This window comes from Callorhinus ursinus, unplaced genomic scaffold (assembly GCF_003265705.2).
Source record: "Callorhinus ursinus isolate GAN/ISIS: 27379988/994484 unplaced genomic scaffold, GSC_fseal_2.0 scaffold40, whole genome shotgun sequence".
Taxonomy (NCBI): domain Eukaryota; kingdom Metazoa; phylum Chordata; class Mammalia; order Carnivora; family Otariidae; genus Callorhinus; species Callorhinus ursinus.
The window spans coordinates 4,004,690-4,026,383 of record NW_027397102.1 but is presented as its reverse complement, the minus strand read 5'-3'; positions in this window follow the sequence as shown (position 1 = coordinate 4,026,383).

Below are 21,694 nucleotides of genomic sequence, written 5' to 3'. Positions count from 1 at the left end.
TCTTAGATCTTGATGTCTATTTCCTTCCCCAGATTAGGGATTTTATTTATTTATTTGAGAGAGAGAGAGCATGAGAGGGGGGAGGGTCAGAGGGAGAAGCAGACTCCTTGCTGAGCAGGGAGCCCGATGCAGGACTCGATCCTGGGACTCCGGGATCATGACCTGAGCCAGAGGCCGTCACTTAACCAACTGAGCTGCCCAGGCACCCTGTAACTAGGGATGTTTTCTGTTATTCTTTCTTGAAATAATTTTCTCCTCCCTTTACTCTCTCTTCTTTTTCTGGGTCTCCTGTAATACAAATGTTATTACCTTTGATGGAGTCACTGAGTTCCCTAAGTCTATTCTCATGTTTCATAATTCTTTCTTACTTTTGTTCAGCTTCATTATTTTTCATTATTCTATCTTCTATATCACTTGTTCACTCCGCTGCTTCTTCCATCCTTGTGTTCATTGTACCAAGCCTGTTTCTAATCTCAGTTGTTGTATCCTTCATTTCTGACTGATTCTTTTTTAACTCTTTTATCTCTGTGGTAAGAGCCTTCCTAATGTTTTCCATTCTTTTCTCAAGCCGAGTGTGTATCCTTATGATTTTTGCTTTAAATTCTTCATCAAGCATGTTACTTATATCTGTTGCACTTACATCTCTGGACATGGCCCTATATTGGTTTTTCGTTTGGGATGAACTCTTCCGTCTTAGCATTGTGTCTAAGTCTCTGTCTTCTGTTTGTTGGAAAAGCCATTATGTTTCTTGTTCCTGAGAGTAGTGGCTTTATGAAGAAGAGGTCCTGTAGTGACAAAGGTCTGGCACCTCATGGAGTGTCTCTGATGTGTCCTGTGTGTGCTCTGCTATTGTATTTTGGCTGCTCTATCCTTCAGGCCAGTTGTCTGCACAGGCTCTCCTTGCCTGCAGTGGGCAGTGTTTAGTCTTTGGTCAGAGTGTGGAGAGTTTTAACGAGGTGTGCTCTGGTCTGCTTTTTAAATGAGACTTGATACTACTTCCACTAGAACTGAAGCCCTGAAGAACTGTCTGGTCAGAAGATGTGGTGTGGGCAAGGGTTTCTGCTGGTCTTCTGGGGAAGGGGCCCAGCACACTGGGACTGAGGTAAGTTTGACAGAGAAGGGCAGTCCCACCATAGCCCTGGGGTGTGGGGCTTGGTGCAAGCAAGTTATGCTGCAAGTGTCTAAGCTGGGTTCCTTCCCACAGGTGCCCCTGTGTTTATTTTGAACGGCTGTGGAGGGAAATGGCGCCAACCAGCTACTTTGTTCCTGAAGAGATGTTTCTGCGCACACTGCCTCTCAGGAAGCACTCTGAGAAGAGCAAATAATTTCCCCTGTGTGTCCCAGGCATTTTTCAGATCACTGTTTCCACACTGTCTCCCTCTGAGTTATTTTCCTGACTTCTCTCCAGGAGCAGCACAGTGCCCTGCAGATTCTATCCAGGCCAATCATGTTGACTTTTAAAACTACAGGGTTTAGGGATGTGGTGTGGGCAAGGACTTGTGCTGGTCTTGTTGGGGAGGGTCCCACCACACAGGGACTGAGACAAGCTTAACTGAGGAGGGCAGTTCCTCCAGAGCACAGGGGCATTGGTGCAAGTAATTTAGGCAGCCAGTTCAGGGTTGTGCTGCTTCCCACATTTGGCTCTGTATTTATGCTCAGGGGGAGGGGGGGGAACTGGTGCCAGCCAGTTCCTTTGTCCCCAGAAAGGCATCTCCCTGGACTCTGCTTGTCAGGGATGTGCTCCAAGAAGGGCAAATAATACCCCCTGTGTGCCCCAAGCATTCTTCAGGTTCTCCAGATTGCTGTTTCCATGCCATCTGCCCCAGGATTGTTTGCCTGCCTTCTCTCCAGGAGTAGGGCAGTGCCCTCAGGGCTCTATCCCTGCCAAGCCTGCTCACCTTTAAAACTCCATGCTTTAAGCCCAGCTGGTTGCAAGAACTCACAAAAATCAGCTCCTCTTGTTTTCCCAGCTGGCGGCTTTGGGGAAATGTTCTTCTTGTGTATTCTTCTGTGTGCCCCTTTCTCTTTTGCCTTTCTCCCCTCCCTTCCACAGCACCTACAATCCTTTCTCCCAGAAACCACAACTCCGCACTTCCTACCTTCTTCAATGCACCTTCTTCTCTCCCTTTAGTTGTGGAGTTGTTCTGTCAGTCTTCAGGTTGATTTCTGTGGTATTTAGAATGATTTGATAGTTATCTTGTTGCATTTGTGGGACAAGACAAGCCTAGGGTCCTCCTACTCTGCTGCCATCTTCTGAAACTTGTAAATCCTACATATTTTGAAGAAAGTCCACCATTTAATTCCCAACTTTATGTGTCAAAAGTACTCATATGTCAAAGCACTTGGCTAGAGGCAGTGTTTTCCATTTTATAATTGTAGTAACTTTTTTTATTATGTTATGTTAATCACCATACATTAATACATTACATCATTAGATTTTGATGTAGTGTTCCATGATTCATTGTTTGCGTAAAACACCCAGTGCTCCATTCAGTACGTGCCCTCTTTAATACCCATCACCAGGTTGACCCATCCCCCCACCCCCTCCCCTCTAGAACCCTCAGTTTGTTTTTGTAACTTTTAACCAAGATGACAAATTAAAATCTAATGAAGTCCATCACTCTACCTATGGAAAATATGTTTGTTTTCATTATTTTGAGAACTCAGGGTATAGTGATAACTGTGAGTACAGGGGGAAAAAAGTACTGCCTTAAGTCATCTGGTGTTCATTGAACAGCTGAATTGATTCATTTTCCTCCATAATCAGTAGAGCATTTATGGTATCCTATAAATAATGAAAGCCATAGTTGCTATCAAAACTGAGCCAATAGGAGGACATAGTGCCTCTCCAACTGTTTTATTTTCAAAGGAGTATTTAGTGTGCTGCCAACCCTTCTCTTTGGTTTTCAGCACAAATTTGTTTTCCTTTTGCTCACTCTGAATATTGAAAAGTAAGCTCCAATGCTATAGAATTTTTCCTGAATTGATGTTGTGACAGGTGCCTGAGCATTGTCTTCAATGAGGCAATACATTTTCTAAGGAAAATGAAAATGAGTATCTCCCTAAGGAAGAAATAGACAGTATTTGGGGTATGTCACCAATTGATTATAACAACTCATCTCTGAAACTACCTTATTAACATTCTATTAAATCATATGCAATTCTCAGAAGTCTAAGCAGTTTCTGAATTTTCAGATAGTGTCTGTTTCTTGTGACAACTCTTCCATCAAAATCAAAAGAAAACTGTAATCCACTTTTAAATCAAGTTCTGTCTCCTTAGTGAATGTACTTACCTGTGACATCTCAGGTTTAGTTTGCTCCTTCTTTGGAAGTGTCAGCCATGGGAAAGAATTATTACAAAATAGGACAGATAAATTCACAAACTTAAATCACTCTGGCTCTGAAAATGTCTCAGATAATGAATCTCCCATCTTGATACATATCAAATGTAATTAAATGAGCTCAAATATGAAGCCTCTTTGGCTACATGATATTGCAATTTTTTTAAAGATTTATTTATTTGAGAGAGAGAGCACAGGCAGGGAGGAGGACCAGAGGGAGAGGGAGAAACAGATCCTTGCTGAGCATGGAGCCTGATGTGGGGCTCGATCCCAGGACCCTGAGATCATGATCTGAACCGAAGGCAGACACTTAACTGACTGAGCCACCCAGCACCTCAATATTGCAATTTTTATAAATATTTTTGTTCTTATTGATTATGTAAGAATGACAAAGATCTAAATTTTAACTAATTTAGATTGGTAAATCTTCGAAGTGCTATAGTAAAAGCTGTAGAACGATGTGGTCTTAAAAATCCCATTTATTTCATTGCCAAACATAATCCAGACTGTATGTATGTATAAGGGGTGAGGTTATTTCATGCTGTAATCAATCCCCGACAAATCTGGCATTCACTTGGAAAAACTTGAGTATTAATTGACTTTTTACAATCCCCACTAACATGGTTCCATTTATGCTGGTTGTTGTTGTTTTTGTATTTTTTTTTAAGATTTTATTTATTTATTTGACAGAGAGATAGTGAGAGCAGGAACACAAGCAGGGGAAGTGGGAGAGGGAGAAGCAGGCTTCCCGCTGAGCAGGGAGCCTGATGCGGGGCTCCATGTGAGGCTTGATCCCAGGACCCTGGGATCATGACCTGAGCAAAAGGCAGATGCTTAATGACTGAGCCACCCAGGCGCCCCTTCTTTTTGTATTGTGTTTGTTAGTTTTGCATGTGTCATTTTAAGAGTTTTCTTAAGGTCACAAAGCAATTACAAAGAAAGAAATTTGAGTAAAGAATATTTTACCAAATTAAGTAAAAATTTATCTTCATAAAGTAGTAAGTGAGTATTATTCAATTTACCTTGAGAATTTAAAACTCAAACTCTTCGAAGTATTAGTTGGTCAAAACTTCTGCATTCAGGACGCCTGGGTGGCTCAGTTCGTTAGGTGACTGCCTTCGGCTCAGGTCACGATCCTGGAGTCCCGGGATCAAGTCCCGCATCAGGCTCCCTGCTCAGCGGGGAGTCTGCTTCTCCCTCTGACCCTCCCCGCTCTCATGCTCTATCTTATTCTCTCTCTCAAATAAATAAAATCTAAAAAAAAACAAAAAACAAAAAAAACTTCTGCATTCAGTTTTAAACATTTCTTAATCGTTGGTGCTTGAGTACTATTGAACTTGTTAAAATCAAGTAAATTAAGCTTTTTGTAACAACTGTTATTCACATTTTCATGAAATATTGAGAAATAGCTTTGCTATAATTACTACAGTCTTCAACTATGTCCCAATTTGAATTAATGAGATATTTTTGCAATACTAACAGAAAGATGTGTTTTGCATATGCAAGTATCACTCCATACCACACAAGACTTCTCCGAATTCATTTTAATGAAGGATAATTTTGTCTGCCTGCAAAGATCTGCAATTTTTATTGCTGAAAAAAGAGGAACTCCGGGTATCATATAGCTTTATAGAATGCAAGAGACCTTAGAAATTATCTAGTCCAATCTCATTGCACATATAAGAAAAGTGATGCCTAATGAAGGAAAAGTATACATAATGAGGGACTAAAACACTGTGGATGGTCAAGAAATATTTAATAAATGAGCAAATGGAGAGAGAAATTGATTGATGGATGATGGATAGATGAATGAATGGTGGGGATGAGTGCATGAATTGATGGAACAATGGATTAAATTAGTGGCAGATTCAGAGCTGGAGCATGATTGTCCTGACACTTCACTGCACTTTGACTAGATAATATTGCCTCTCTAAGAAAAAAAATCATATTTATGTATATTTTAAAAACAATTGGTTTGGCAATGTAACCTAGTAGAAAAAGTATAAATTTTGAAGGCATACAGACCTGAGTTTGGCTTAGTTCTGCCAGCTAATAGCTATGTGACCTTGGGAAAGTTAATCAACCTTGCCAAGTTTCTTTTTCATCCAAAAAATGGGGATAATGAAGTCAAAATGAAATTGAACAAAATATCTATGTAAAGCATCTAGCAAGTGCATCACACACAGAACATGCTCAATAAATATTTGTTCTCCTTTTCTGTGACTTTTAAATTTTTATTTGTATCCAATGAAAATGCTGGTTTTATTTCTTCTAAAGATGATGGAACTTCTATAACATATGTGACTCTAATCCAATGTTTCTCAAAGTGTGGTCCTTCAGACCAGCAGCAACAGCATCACCTGGGAACTTGCTAGATTTGCAAATTTTCAGTCCTCACCACAAACCTAGAGAGTCAGAAACTCTGGGGATGAGGCCTAGAAATTTCTGTTTTAATAAACACTCCAAGTGATTCTAATACACTTTAAAGTTCCAGAACCAGTAATATATACCATTAGAACCTCTATGTTTATTGTTTAATGCTAGTGACAATTAAAGGTGTGAAGACATTTGTATTTTTTCCTAAGGTCTCCTCTGAAATAGGACATCGTATCTACCTGTCATGTTAATATCAATCCATGATCTGGGAAGTGACAATGGAACTCCAGTGACATCTTGTTAATAAAACATAATAAACTTCAGCTTCTCAGTACATTGTGAGGATGTCCCTTGTTTATAATGACCCCTCTAAACTGTCTCAACATTTTTGTGTGAAAGCCACTGTACATCTTTGTTAAAAACCAAAACCTTTGTATTTCTTGAAATCTTACTTTAAATGATGAATTACTCTTTATTATAGTAATTCAAGACTAGTCAATACTCATACTGGTAATTCAGTGCAGAGTGCTTTGTTTGTTTTGCTTAATTTGGTTTGGTTTAGAAATAGCAGAACTGAGCATAGATACATATACTCTAGGTCATTTGGTCATGCTTAAGGTCACTCTAGGTCAGATGGACATGCTTAAAGAAAGCCTAATAAGTTGATCTATACAGACCTAGCCATGTGACTCTTCAAATTATGGAGGTACGGCTTAAAAAGAAACAAACATTTCCTGGAGGTAGAACTGCTTTTGCAAATTTAAACCTCCATAGTGATGATAATGCCATTCTCCCCTTTGCCGATTTTTGGCTCAAGAGCTGAAAGACCAGGTGTACAGTGATCACTGTAAGAAAGATAGAATAGATTTGAAAGGATTTGAGGGATCAGCATAAAGTCCTCAGGGCAATTAAAATTTAATCACCTACACTATAGGCATGAGAGATTTTCAACTATACTGAAGTTTGGGACAATTCCAACTGTACCCTTAATATTATTTCAGTTGCAATAGTAAGCCAAAAATGGCTGCCAAAGACCAAGTCAGCTGATCCAGAAAGCTAAAAGAACTGAAGTTTCATATCAGCTGTGAGAAGAAAACTCATTTGCTTTGTAATGCTATTCCTATGTTTCCATGTTTCTACCAGGCAAAAATCCAAGCTTTTCATGAACAAAATATAAAATCAAGCAAATTTCTCAAGGCTGAAGAATAAGGAAAATTAGAAAAATGGCATAGCGGTGGAGGGGCAGGGAGAAAGATAATGAGGAGACACAAACTCCTTCATCTTGTCTCATCACTAGTTCTTTCATCCCGCTGTCCCACAAATGGTTAAGTCTGCCTTCGGCTCAGGTCATGATCCCAGTGCCCTGGGATGGAGTCCTGCATCAGTCTCCTTGCTCAGTGGGGAGCCTGCTTCTCCCTCTGCCTACTGCTCCCCCTGCTTGTGCTCTCTCTCTCTCTCTCTCTCTCTCTGACAAATAAACAAATAAATCTTAAAAAAACACAAGTGGGTATAATACTGGGTAGTGTTGATCTAATTCCTGGCACTTATATTATAATGAACTTTCAGATTTCTGAATAAGTATAAATAAAAGCTATAGTCTGTTGAGCCAAGACTATAGAAACCATGTCAGAAGGTAAACTATTTAGATATGTACACTAATGATGATTTGTAGATAATTTTAAATGGTACATAGACAAACATTTTGTATTTAACGTTATCTAGTACATCAAGCCCATGATGCCAAAAAACCTAATGTTTAGGATAATAACAAAATGGATATTTAAATTTAAAAGAGTCAATTTTAAAAAAAAATATTAAGCAATTAATAATAAAAGTGTTGAAAATATAGCAGATATTAGGAAACTGGTATAAAAATGACCAAAAAGTTAAGCTTAAGGAAAACTTTGAGTAAAATTCAAGCTTAAGAGAGCAGGATATATATTTATAACCTGAACTCAATGAATCTTTATAGTCAAATAAAAAAATATTCTTTAGGTTTAGTCTATATTTAATCAGAGTTTTCAAACTGCATGGACCCTATTAATCAAATTGGTAAATGACATAGAAGGGAAAGATTTTAATTTGGAGCAAACACTGGGACATGATTTGAAAGAGAGAAGGGAGGAGAGAGGGGGATAGGGGGAACTAAAGAGAGAGAATGAAAGTGAAGGAGAGAGAGGGAGAGAGAATGCACCTGAATTTTTGTTTCTAAAAATCCTTGCTTTTGGTAAATTCAAACATTTTATTTAATTTAGTTAGGGTCTCTTTTTAGTTTTTAGATTAGTACTAGATGTATAATTAATCTGTGTCAGAATCAAAAAATATTTTATTTTTGCCTGTCTCAGAAAGGCAGAAATACCCAAAGTGAACTTATACAATGTGATTTTATTCACTCACACAAACAAGAGAATGTAGTGTTACCTAGAACAATAGAAGTTGGGGGAGGGGAAAGTATCCTGAGCACAGGTCTTCCTCCAGATTTCCTGTACACTACATTCTCCTGTATATATGTTTTATTGGAAGAAAAAAATGAGAAAGAAAAAAATGACTTTAATCATTGTTTTTTTGAAAAAAAACATTCCAAATAAGACCAAATGTACTTTAAGTCTGTGTCTTGACATAATAAAATAATAGACCAAGGGGAGTTTGCATTTATCCAACTCATTATGTTAAAGCACTGACTTAGAAGTTTAATTATAAGAATTTACTGTCAATACTGACAGTATTAACTATTTCCCCACTGATTCTCCTACCAGAAATATGGAAAACACATACACCACACACACACACACACACACACACACACACACACACACACACACACTGCATTCTATCTAGAGATATTATATTATAACATAATTTAATATTATACTTTTGTATATATTTTATTTTATAGTTTATAATATCAAATTATAATAACATTTTGAAGTTTTAAGTGTTTTTACATTTTTAAATTTTCCAAACATTTTTCATCAGTCATTTCAAACAGATAGCTTATGATCATTCAAAAGGGAAGCATGGGGGAGGAGTTAGGTGGCAGAGGAGTAAGAAGACCCTATGCTTGCCTCCTTCCTCAAGCACAGCTAGATAAAAGTCAAATCATTCTGAACACCCAAGAAATCTGAGGACTGGGAGAAGAAATTGCACAACTAGAGGGAGAAAAGAAGCCACATCATGGAAAGTAAGAGGTGCAGAGATATGATTTGGTGGAGGGAAAGAATCACAGGTGCTGTGGAGGAGAGGGAGCCCTGATCACGGAGAGAGAAGAGAGAGACAGAGGGAGAGAGCATCACACAGGGGATTGCACACACACACACACACACAAAAAAAACATGTTCCCAAAACCATTGACTGGGAAAACAAGAGGGGCTAATTATCATGAGTTTTATAAGCAATGAAGTTCAAAGACTGAAGTTTTAGAAGTTTAAATCATGGCAGTTGTGGAGCCTGAAAGGTGGAGCAGTGCCCCTGTGGAGGAGGGCAGAGACCTGAGAGTGGACAGCGTGGTCTGAGGATCCCCTCTGTCACACTAGGAGAGAAGTTCCCTTTCTTGGAGTGCATTTGGGAGAGGTGGTACTGCCTCTTAGGTGACAAAAGAGCCTGTGGGCACCATTGTGCTGCCCTGTTCATTAACACAGGGGCAGAGACAGTTGCTGAGGACAGCTAACATGAATATAGGCTTTTTGCTTCACTTTACTATAAACTTCAAGCCCCTGCACATTTGTGTGACTGCCCTGCTGGGACCCACCAGCCACAGTGCAGAGAGACCTTCCTCCAGAGGATCGGTAGGGGTCTATTTCATGCTGGGTCTCTAAAACTTGGAATTTTGAAACTCAGACATCATGCCTGGGATAAAACAAGAGCAATGCACCACTGGGTGGGCAGATGGTCTGGACAGACATGGTGAAGGCAGGGATCTGAGGCATGACTGGGACACATGACTGGAGATTGTTTGCTCTTCTGTGAAGGCTTCCTGGGCAGCAGTGGTGTGAACTCCCCTCTCCAGAGACAACAGTGTGGGATGATGCCAATGTTTATCCCCCACCCATCAGCACAGATAGACTTCAAGGAACAGCACAGTATCTACAGAGGAGGCTTGAGCTGCTTACATGAAGCCCTACCCACCCCCTGCACTCTGCAGGCATTTATTTACTAGGGTAAGTATGCCTGAGAGCCAGAGAGGCAACAGACCCCTCCACCAGAAAACCAGCACAAACCTCTCACACACACCAAGCCCACTGACCATAGCGTGCTGCAAAGCTTCAGCTCGCAGTCCACTTTTAACAAGCAGACCAAAGCACACATAGTTGAAACTCGTCACACACTGGACAAGGTCCAAACACTCGCTGATGCAGGCAAGGAGAAACTCTGCAGAGGACTAAACTGAGGGAATGAGCAGCCAAAACATAACAGCAGAGTGCACACAGCATACACCAGAAACACATCCTGAGGTAGCAGGCCTCCAAAAGTATATGACTTCTTCTTAATAAAGCCTTTACTCTCAGGAGCAGGAAATTTAACAGTCTTTCCCAACACACAGAAGACAGAGATCTAGACAAAAGGCCAAGATGGAAGAATTGATCCCAAAAGAAAGAACAAGAAAAGGTCATGGCCAGGGATCAGATCAAAACAGATATAAGTAATATGCCTGATCTAGATTTTAAAACAACAACCATAAGGATACTGGCTGGGCTTGAGAAAAGCATAGAAGACACCAGGGAGTCCCTTACTGCAGAGATAAAAGATCTAAAAACTTGTCAGGTGGAAATTTAAAAATGCTATAACCAATAATAATAATAATAAATAATAAATAAAAATGCTATAACCAAGATATGAAACTGACTGGATGTAATGACCACAAAGATGGAATAAGTAGAACGAATAAGTGATTCGGAGATAAAATTATGTAAAATAATGAAGCTGAAAAGAAAAGGGAAAGAAAAATATTCACTAATGAAAGTAGACTTAGGGAAGTCAGTGACTCCATAAAGCATAATAACATTCATATCATAGGAGTTCCAGAGTAAAAAGAGAGGGGAAAGGGAGCAGAAAGTTTCTTATAGCTGAAAACTTCCTTAATGTGGGGAAAGAAACAGACATGCAAATCCAAGAGGCAAAGAGAACTCCTATCAAAATCAACAAAAGCAGGTCTACATATTGTAGTAAAAATTTGCAAAATACCGAGATAAGGAAAAAATCTTAAGAGCAGTAGGGCAAGAAATCCCTAATTTATAAGGGAAGACAAATAAGGTTAGCAACAGATCTATCCACAGAAACTTGGCAGGCCAAAAGACAGATGCATGATATATTCAACGTGCTGAATGGGAAAAATATGCAGATAAGAATACTTTATCCAGCAATGCTGTCATTCAGAGAGATAAAGAGTTTCCCATACAAACAAAAACTAAAGGAGTTCATGACCACTAAACCAGCGCTGCAAGAAATATTAAAAGGGACTCTTTGGCTGGGAAAGAAACACCAAAAGCGGCAAAGACTAGGAAGGAACAGAGAAAATTTCCAAGAACAATGACTCTACAGGCAATACAATGGCACTAAATTCATATCTATCAATAATCACTCTGAATGTAAATGGGCTAAATGTTCCAATCAAAAGACATAGGATATCAGAATGGATAAAAAAAAAAAGACCCATCTATATGCTGCCTACAAGAGACTTTTTTGAGACCTAAAGACAATGTGCAGATTGAAAGTGAGGGGTTGGAAAACCATCTATCAGGCTAATGGACATCAGAAGAAAGCCAGAGTAGCCATACTCATATCAGATAAACTAGATTATAAAGCAAAGACTGTAACAAGAAATGAAGAAGGGCACTAGATCATAATTAAGGGGTCTATCCAACTAGAAGACTTAACAATTATAAAAATGTATGACCCTAACGTGGTAGCACCCAAACATATAAATCAATTAATAAAAAACATAAGGAAATTTATTGATAATAATACAATAACAGTAGGGAACTTTAACACCCCCCTTACAGCAAAAGCCAGAATATCTAAGCAGAAAGTCAATAAGGAAACAATGGCTTTGAATGGCACACTGTATCAGATGGACTTAACAGATATATTCAGAACATTTTATCCTAAAGCAGAAGAATACACATTCCTTTGGGGTGCACATGGAATATTCTCTGGAATAGATCACATACTGGGTCACAAATCAGCCCTCAACAAGTAAAAAAGATGGAGATCATACCATGCATAGTTTCTGACCGCAACACTATGAAACCTGAAGTAACCACAAGAAAAAATTTGGAGAGACCACAAATACATGGAGGTTAAAGAACATCTTAATAAAGAATGAATGGGTTAACCAAGAAATTAAAGAAGAAATAAAAAATACACGGAAGCAAATGAAAATGAAAACCCAATGATCCAAAACCATTGGGACACAGCAAAAGCTATCCTAAGAGGGAAGTATATAACAATACAGGCCTACCTCAAGAAGGAAGAAAAGTATCATATAAACAACCTATCTTTACACCTAAAGGAGGTAAAAAAGGAACAGTAAATGAAACCTAAAGCCAGCTGAAGAAGGGAAATAATAAAGATTAGAGCAGAAATAAAGGATATAGAAACAAACAAAAAACCTAGTAGAACAGATCAATGAAACTAGGAGGTACTTCTCTGAAAGAATTAATAAAATTGATAAACACCTAGCCAGATTTACCAAAAAGAAAAGAAAAAGGACCCAAATAAATAAAATCATGAATGAAAGGAGAGAGATCACAACCAACACCACAGAAATACAAGCAATTATAAAACAATATGATAAAAAAATTATATATCAACCAGCTGGGCAATCTGGAAGAAATAGATAAATTGCTAAAAACATATAAACTACCCAAAGTGAAACAGGAAGAAATAGAAAATTTGAACAGACCAATAACCAGCAATAAAATTGAATTATAATCAAAAATCTCCCAACAAATAAAAGCCAGATGGCTTCCCAGGGGAATTCTACCAAACATTTAAAGAGAAGTTAATACCTATTCTTCTCAAACTATTCCAAAAAATAGAAATGGATAGAAAACTTCCACATTCATTCTATGAGGCCAGGATTACCTTGATTCCAAAACCAGACAAAGACCCCACTAAAATGGAGTATTGCAAACCAATATCTCTGAAGAACAATGGATGCAAAAATTCTCAACAAAATACTAGCAAATCGATTCCAACAGTACAGTAAAAGAACTAAAAGTGGGATTTATTCCTGGCCTACAGAGATGGTTCAATATTCACAAATCAATCAATGTGACACACCACATTAATAAAAGAAAGTATAAGAACCATATGATACTGTCAATAGATACAGAAAAAGCTTTTGACAAAATATAGCATTGATTCTTGATAAAAACCTTCAACAAAGCAGGGCTAGAGAGAACATGCCTCAACATCATAAAGGTCATATATGAAATACCTACAGCTAATATCATCCTTAATGGGGAAAAACTGAGAGTTTTTCCTCTATGGTCAGGAAGAAGACAGGGATGTCCATTCTTACCATTGTTTTTTAGCATAGTACCGGAAGTCCTAGCCTCAGTAATCAGACAACAACAACAACAAAAAAAAAAATGAAAGGCATCCAAATCAGCAAGAAAGAAGTCAAACTTTCACTCTTTGCAGATGACATCATACTCCATGTAGAAAGCCCAAAAGCCCTCACCAAAAATTGCAAGACCTAATACACGAATTCAGTAAAGTCGCAGGATACAATATCAACGTACAGAAGTTTGCTGTATTTCATATAGCAATAATGAAGCAGCAGAAGGAGAAATCAAGGAATCAATCTTGTTTACAATTGCACCAAAAACCATAGGATACCTAGGAATAAACTTAACCAAAGAGGCAAAAGATCAGTACTCCTAAACTATATATATAATGGAAAATATATATATATAATGGAATATTACTCAACCACCAAATAGAATGACATCTTGCCATTTGCAATGATGAGAATTGAACCAGAGTGTATTATTCTAAGTGAAATAAGTCAGTCAGAGAAAGACAACTACCATATTATTTCACTCATATGTGGAATTTAAGAAATGAAACAGCTAAACATAGGGGAAAGAAGAAAAAGGAGAGGGAGGCAAACCATAAGAGACTCTTAATTCTTAACTATAGGGAACAAACTGAGGGTTGCTGGAGGGGAAGTGGGTGAGGGAGAGACTAAATGGGTTTTGAATATTAAGGAGGCCACTTGTGATGAGCACTGGGGGTTATATGTAAATAATGAATCACTAAATTCTACTCCTGAAACCAATATTACACCCTATGTTAACTAACTAGAATTTAAATAAAAACCTGAAACAAAAAAAAGAAAGAAAAGGGAAGCATTAAGAGCTGTTACTGCTTTACTAAACAAATTAACCTCATTTCATTTTTAGATATGGTTGCTATACAAGCAGATTAGTGGAATGATATAGACCTAATATACCTTGATTTTTGCAAGTCATTTTACAAAATCCTTTATGATCTCCTTGTGGCAAAAATAATGAAATGTGTGATAATTCTAGGACACTTAGATATAGAACATGTTGAACAGATATACCCATGAAGTGCTAATGAACAGATTTCTATGTAGCAACAGAGGCTATTTGTACCACGTTGAACACTTGCCAGACTATAGTATTGAAGCAGAAATAAGTGGTCACAAAAGAGTGCTAGGATGATGAGGGGTAGTCAAAAGCATACCATATGAGAAATAGTTAAAGGAATTGAAGCTGTTTCACCTGGATATTTATGGAGACTATCAGTTTTCACAATCTTGAAGAACCATTGTATTGAAAATTAGAGTTTATTCAGTGTAGATGCAAAAATCAAGATAAAAAATAAGGGGTAAATTTTTCAGTGAGATAGATTTGAACTCAACATAGGGAAGAACTCTGGCAATAGTAAAATAAGCTTTCTGGAAAGATAGTGAGTTCCCTCTTCTGGAGAAGTCTGAGGATGGACTGAATGAGTGTTTATCAAAGATATTGGAGAGGATGTTATGGAGTGAGAGACTGGGTTAGGTGGCCTTTAAAGTTTCCCTGACTCTAAGAGAATATGAGTCATTAACTTACTCATTCACTCATTCCATAAATATTTATTGAGCTCCTACTAAGTGTCAGGCACAATTCTGAGAACTAGGGAAACAGTGGAGAATAAGACAAATTTTCTATCCTAATAAGGTTACATTCTTTTGGAAGAAACAGGTACTACATAAGAAAACAAATAAATATTTAAGATAATGTCAGATAGTGACAATGTTAAAAAGAAAATAACATCTTTGAATCATTTGCTCCTTATAACAACGGGAACTTAGATGTTTTGATTTCAGGACGAGTACTACACCCATCAAACTTTTTTCTTCAAAGTTAGTGTGGGATTTGTCAGACCAGATCGGGAAAGAAAACGAACTTTGGTGATTCCCTCAAAAGTATATTACAGGATTCTTGTAAAAAGGGGAATTAACAGTGTGAGATTCACAGTCAGTGAAAAACCATGTTTCTTCGGGCAGCAATCAGCGTGACCTGGAAGCTACAGAAGAGTGTTCGTGTGTGAGCCCATGGCCTCTAGCAATCGCAAAGTCACAAAACACAGAGACCCTTACAGGTCCCTGTGACTCCCCCAGGAGAGGTGTGGTGGGCTCCAATTATGAGAGTCTGTAGAGTTTGGTACAGGCAGAGGTGGAGAGGAATTGACCTGGAGGATTTGCTGAAGGTGGGGGGGACTGTGATATTGCAGCTCTGGGTGGGAGATTCCTGCATGGCCATGTTTGCTCTGACCCTCTAAAGAGAAGGATAAAGATGCCAGGGAACAAACGCTACACAGCCAACCAGCTCACAATAAGCCCATCTCCCTGACAAAGGTTGGGGCAACTCCACCCAGGCAAAGATGCCTGAGAAGCCAAGCAGCAGACCCCTCCCCCAGAAGACAGACTGGAAGAACAGGTGAATGATAAGCTTATTTCCCATAGGACTGTAAAACTCCAGCACCAAGGGAATAATATAGGGAGCTCCAGGTGTTCCCTCACAACTCCCTTATACTTGAGGTTAAAGTTTTACATATATTTTTTAGTTTCTTTTCTTAACTTTTTTTGACCCTACTCCCATTTCAAATAGATTTGTGTTTCCCAACCTATGTTTTTTAAGTTGCTTCTTAACTTTTATCTTATTTCACATATGTTTTATAGATTGATGCACCATACTAGCCCGTTTTACACTCTATTCAATTTTATCTTGATATATATGTAAGTTCTGATTTCTTTGCAATTTTGGGATATAGTGTTTTCTAAAATGCAAACCAAAAATCAAGCAGGAACAGGCAGATCACCCTGCTGTGACCACCCTGAGAGACTGTAATCTCTCTCTCCCTGCCACCCCTTTCTTTTTTCTCTTTTCTTTTTTCTTTCTTTTTTATTGTTTTGGATCATCTTGGCTTTGATGGGGTATCTGTGGTAGCTTTCAACAACTTCAGATTTTTTCCTAGGGGCATTTTGCTTGGGTCAAAGTTGATATTTTGGACTCTATACATTCCCTCAACCATCCCTCAACAGAATGACTAGGAGGAGGAACTCCCAACAAATAAAAGAACCAGAGACAATAGCCTCTGCCACAGATCTAATGGATATGGATATAAGCAAGATGTCAGAGATAGACTCCAGTGTAGCAATTATGAAGTCAATAGCTAGGCTTGAGAAAAGTGTTAGTGACAATATAGAATCCCTAAAGGCAGAAATGAGATCTAATCAGGCTGAACTTAAAAATGCTATTAAGAGCTAGGCGGAGCAAGATGGTGGAAGAGTAGGAGACCTAGATTTCGTCTGGTCTCAGGAATTCAGCTGAATAGGGATCAAACCATTCTGAACACCTACGAACTCAACAGGAGATCGAAGAGGAAAGTAGAAACAATTCTCTGAACAAAGAAGCGACCACTTACTGGAAGGTAGGACGTGCGGAGAAGTGAATCCGAGGCGATATTCGGGAAGATAGACGGCGGGGGGGGGGGGGGCCTCCACCGGCCGCTTCTGGCAAGTGCTAGAGCCGCGGAGCACAAAATCGGACCTTTTAAAAGTTGGCTCGGCTGAGAGACGTCGCTGCAGTGGCTAAGCAGGGGGTGGAACCCTCGCGGGACAGTGTGGTCTCAGGACCCTCGGGGTCACAGAAAGACCGGGGGTGCCTGAGTGCAGCAGAGCTCCCAGGTATCGGAGCGGGCAAGGTGGCTGCAGAGACGGAGCCGAGGCGCGGGCTCTCAGCTCAGGGTGGCCATAAACTGTGATCCGCGGCCCAGTCGGGCCACTGCTCCTCCAGCAGGGACCCAATAAGCGGCAGAGCCGGGGAGACTCCCCTTCCTTCCCAGGGAGGAGCGGCACGGGAACGCACTGCAGGGATCTGCTGGGTTTGGAGACTCCACACGGGGTCGGGTGCCAGAGATAGAAACGCTCCGTCACAGGCCGGGTGAGCACGGAGTGCGGCCGGAGACCGGGGACACGGGAGTGACTGCTTTTCTCTGGGGGCGCACTGAGGAGCGGGGCCCCGAGTTCTCAGCTCCGTCGGTGGAGATTGGAAGGCCACCATTTTTGCCCTGGTCCTCCAAGGCTGTACCGAGAGCTTGCAGGGAACAAAAGCTCCTGAGATCAAACCCGAGCAGCTTGCTTAGCCTGGACCAACAAGGGCAGGGCAATTCAGCCTCCGGCAAAGACATTTGGAAACCACAGCAACAGGCCCCTCCCCCAGAAGACCAGCACGAACAGCCAGCAAGCCAAGACCAAGTTTACCGATCAAGGAGAACGGGAGAACTCCAGCGCTAGGGGAATACTGCACATAGAATTCATGGCTTTTTTTTACCATGATTCATTAGTTCATCAAAGTTAATTTTTGTTAACTGTTTTTTTTTATTTTTCTTTTTCCCTTTTTCAACCAACATTTATCAATCCTTTTAAAAAAAAACATTTTTTATTTTTCATTTTTAGAGTCATTTTATCCCTTCATAGTAGTTACCCTTATTTTTGGCATATATATATAAGTTGTTCTCTCTTTAAAATTGTGAGATACAGTTTCTTCTAACAGATCAAAATATACCCTAAATCACTAGTGTATGGCTTTGTTCTAGTCTCCTGCCTGATCACATTCTCTCCCTTTTTCCTTTTTTTTTTCTTAAATTTTCTTTCTTTTTTCAAACAACTTCTTATCTTATCAAGTCCTTTTATAAAATCTTTTATAATTTTCATCTTTACAGTCATCTTCCATCCCTTCATTATATCAACCATTATTTTGTACATATATGTTTTTCTTCCTTTAAAATTTTAGGAGGCACTTTTTTCTAACAGACCAAAATACGCCCAAAATCTATTGTGTGGCACTGATCTATGCACTAGCCTGATCATATTTCATCATATTCTGCTTTTTTTGTATTGTTCTGTTTTTGTTTTTATCTTTTTTCTTTTTTTTCTCTTTCTTTTTTCTATCTTTCCCTTTCTTTTCACCTGGATTCAGGTCTTTCTGATTTGTATACAGTATATTTGCTGGGGACGTTGTAAACCTGTTAGCATTTTGTTCTCTCATTCATCTATTCTCCTCTGGACAAAATGACAAGACGAAGAAATCACCTCAGCAAAAAGAACAAGAGGTAGTACCCTCAGCCACGGACCTACTCAATATGGACATTAGTACGATGTCGGACCTAGAGTTCAGAATCATGACTTTAAAGATACTAGCTGGGCTTGAAAAAAAGTGTGGAAGTTATTAGAGAAACCCTTTCTGGAGAAATAAAAGAACTAAAATCTAACCAAGTCGAAATCAAAAAGGCTATTGATGAGGTGCAATCAAAAATGGGGGCACTAAATGCTAGGATAAATGAGGCAGAAGAGAGAATCAGTGATATAGAAGACCAAATGATGGAAAATAAAGAGGCTGAGAAAAAGAGAGAGAAACAACTACAGGATCACGAGGGCAGAATTCGAGAGATAAGTGATACGATAAGACGAAACAACATTAGAATAATTGGGATCCCAGAAGAAGAAGAGAGAGAGAGGGGGGCAGAAGGTATATTGGAGCAAATAATAGCAGAGAACTGCCGTAATGTGAGGAAGGAAACTGGCATCAAAATCCAGGAGGCACAAAGAACCCCTCTCAAAATCAATAATAATAGGTCAACACCCTGACATCTAATAGTAAAACTTACGAGTCTCAGAGACAAAGAGAAAATCCTGAAAGCAGCTCGGGAGAAGAGATATGTAACCTACAATGGTAGAAACATTAGATTGGCAACAGACCTATCCACAAAGACCTGGCAGGCCAGAAAGGACTGGCAAGATATCTTCAGAGCACTAAACGAGAAAAATATGCAGCCAAGAATACTATATCCAGCTAGGCTGTCATTGAAAATAGAAGGAGAGATAAAAAGCTTCCAGAACAAACAAAAACTAAAGGAATTTGCAAACACGAAACCAGCCCTCCAAGAAATATTGAAAGGGGTCCTCTAAGCAAAGAGAGAGCCTAAAAGCAGCAAAGATCAGAAAGGAACACAGACAACATACAGTTAACAGTCACCTTACAGGCAATACAATGGCACTAAATTCATACCTTTCAATAGTCACCGTGAATGCAAATGGGCTCAATGCCCCAATCAAAAGACACAGGCTATCAGATTGGATTAAAAAACAAGACCCCTCAATATGCTGTCTGCAAGAGACTCATTTTAGACCCAAAGACACCCCCAGATTGAAAGTGAGGGGGTGGAAAACCATTTACCATGCTAATGGACACCAAAAGAAAGCTGGGGTGGAAATCCTTATATCAGACAAACTAGATTTTAAAACAAAGACTGTAATAAGAGATGAGGAAGGACACTATATCCTACTTAAAGGGTCTATCCAACAAGAAGATCTAACAATTGTAAATATCTATGCCCCGAACATGGGAGACGCCAATTATATAAGGCAATTAATAACAAAAGCGAAGAAACACATTGACAACAATACAATAATAGTGGGGGACTTTAACACCCCCCTGACTGAAATGGACAGATCATCTAAGCAAAAGGTCAACAAGGAAATAAAGACTTTCAATGACACACTGGCCCAAATGGACTTCACAGACATATTCAGAACATTCCATCCCAAAGCAACGGAATACGCATTCTTCTCTAGTGCCCATGGAACATTCTCCAAAACTGATCACATCCTAGGTCACAAATCAGGTCTCAACCGGTACCAAAAGATTGGGATCATTCCCTGCATATTTTCAGACCACAATGCTTTGAAACTAGAACTCAACCACAAGAGGAAAGTCGGAAAGAACTCAAATACATGGAGGCTAAAGACCATCCTACTAAAGAATGAATGGGTCAACCAGGAAATTAAAGAAGAATTTAAAAAATTCATGGAAACCAATGCAAATGAAAACACAACTGTTCAAAATCTTTGGGATACAGCAAAGGCAGTCCTGAGAGGAAAGTATATAGCAATACAAGCCTTTCTCAAGAAACAAGAAAGGTCTCAAATACACAACCTAACCCTACACCTAAAGGAGCTGGAGAAAGAACAGCAAATAAAGCCTAAACCCAGCAGGAGAAGAGAAATAATAAAGATCAGAGCAGAAATCAATGAACTAGAAACCAAAAGAACAGTAAAACAGATCAACGAAACTAGGAGCTGGTTCTTTGAAAGAATTAACAAGATTGATAAACCCCTGGCCAGACTTATCCAAAAGAAAAGAGAAATGACCCAAATCAACAAAATCATGAATGAAAGAGGAGAGATCACAACCAACACCAAAGAAATACAAACAATTATAAGAACATATTATGAGCAACTCTATGCCAGCAAATTAGATAACCTGGAAGAAATGGGTGCATTCCTAGAGATATATCAACTACCAAAATTGAACCAGGAAGAAATAGAAAACCTGAATAGACCTATAACCACTAAGGAAATTGAAGCAGTCATCAAAAATCTCCCAAGAAACAAAAGCCCAGGGCCAGATGGCTTCCCAGGGGAATTCTATCAGACATTTAAAGAAGAATTAATACCTATTCTCCTGAAACTGTTCCAAAAAATAGAAATGGAAGGAAAACTTCTGAACTCATTTTATGAGGCCAGCATTACCTTGGTCCCAAAACCAGACAAAGACCCCATCAAAAAGGAGAATTGCAGACCAATATCCTTGATGAACATGGATGCAAAAATTCTCACCAAAATACTAGCCAATAGGATCCAACAGTACATTAAAAGGATTATTCACCACGACCAAGTGGGATTTATCCCTGGGCTGCAAGGCTGGTTCAACATCCGCAAATCAATCAACATGATACAATACATTAACAAAAGAAAGAACAAGAATCATATGATCCTCTCAATAGATGCAGAAAAAGCATTTGACAAAGTACAACATCCTTTCTTGATCAAAACTCTTCAGAGTATAGGGATAGAGAGTACATACCTCAATATCATAAAAGCCATCTATGAAAAACCTACAGTGAATATCATTCTTATTGGGGAAAAACTGAGAGCTTTTCCCCTAAGGTCAGGAATGCGGCAGGGATGTCCACTCTCACCACTGCTATTCAACATAGTATTAGAAGTCCTAGCCACAGCAATCAGACAACAAAAAGAAATCAAAGGCATTCAAATCGGAAAAGAGGAAGTCAAACTCTCACTCTTTGCAGATGATATGATACTTTATGTGGAAAACCTAAAACACTCTACCCCAAAACTGCTAGAACTCATACAGGAATTCAGTCAAGTAGCAGGGTATAAAATCAATGCACAGAAATCAGTGGCATTCCTATACACCAACAACAAGACAGAAGAGAGACAAATCAAGGAGTCGATCCCATTTACAATTGCACCCAAAACCATTAGATACCTAGGAATAAATTTAACCAAAGAGGCAAAGGATCTGTACTCAAAAAACTATAAAATACTCATGAAAGAAATTGAAGAAAACACAAAGAAATGGAAAAACGTTCCA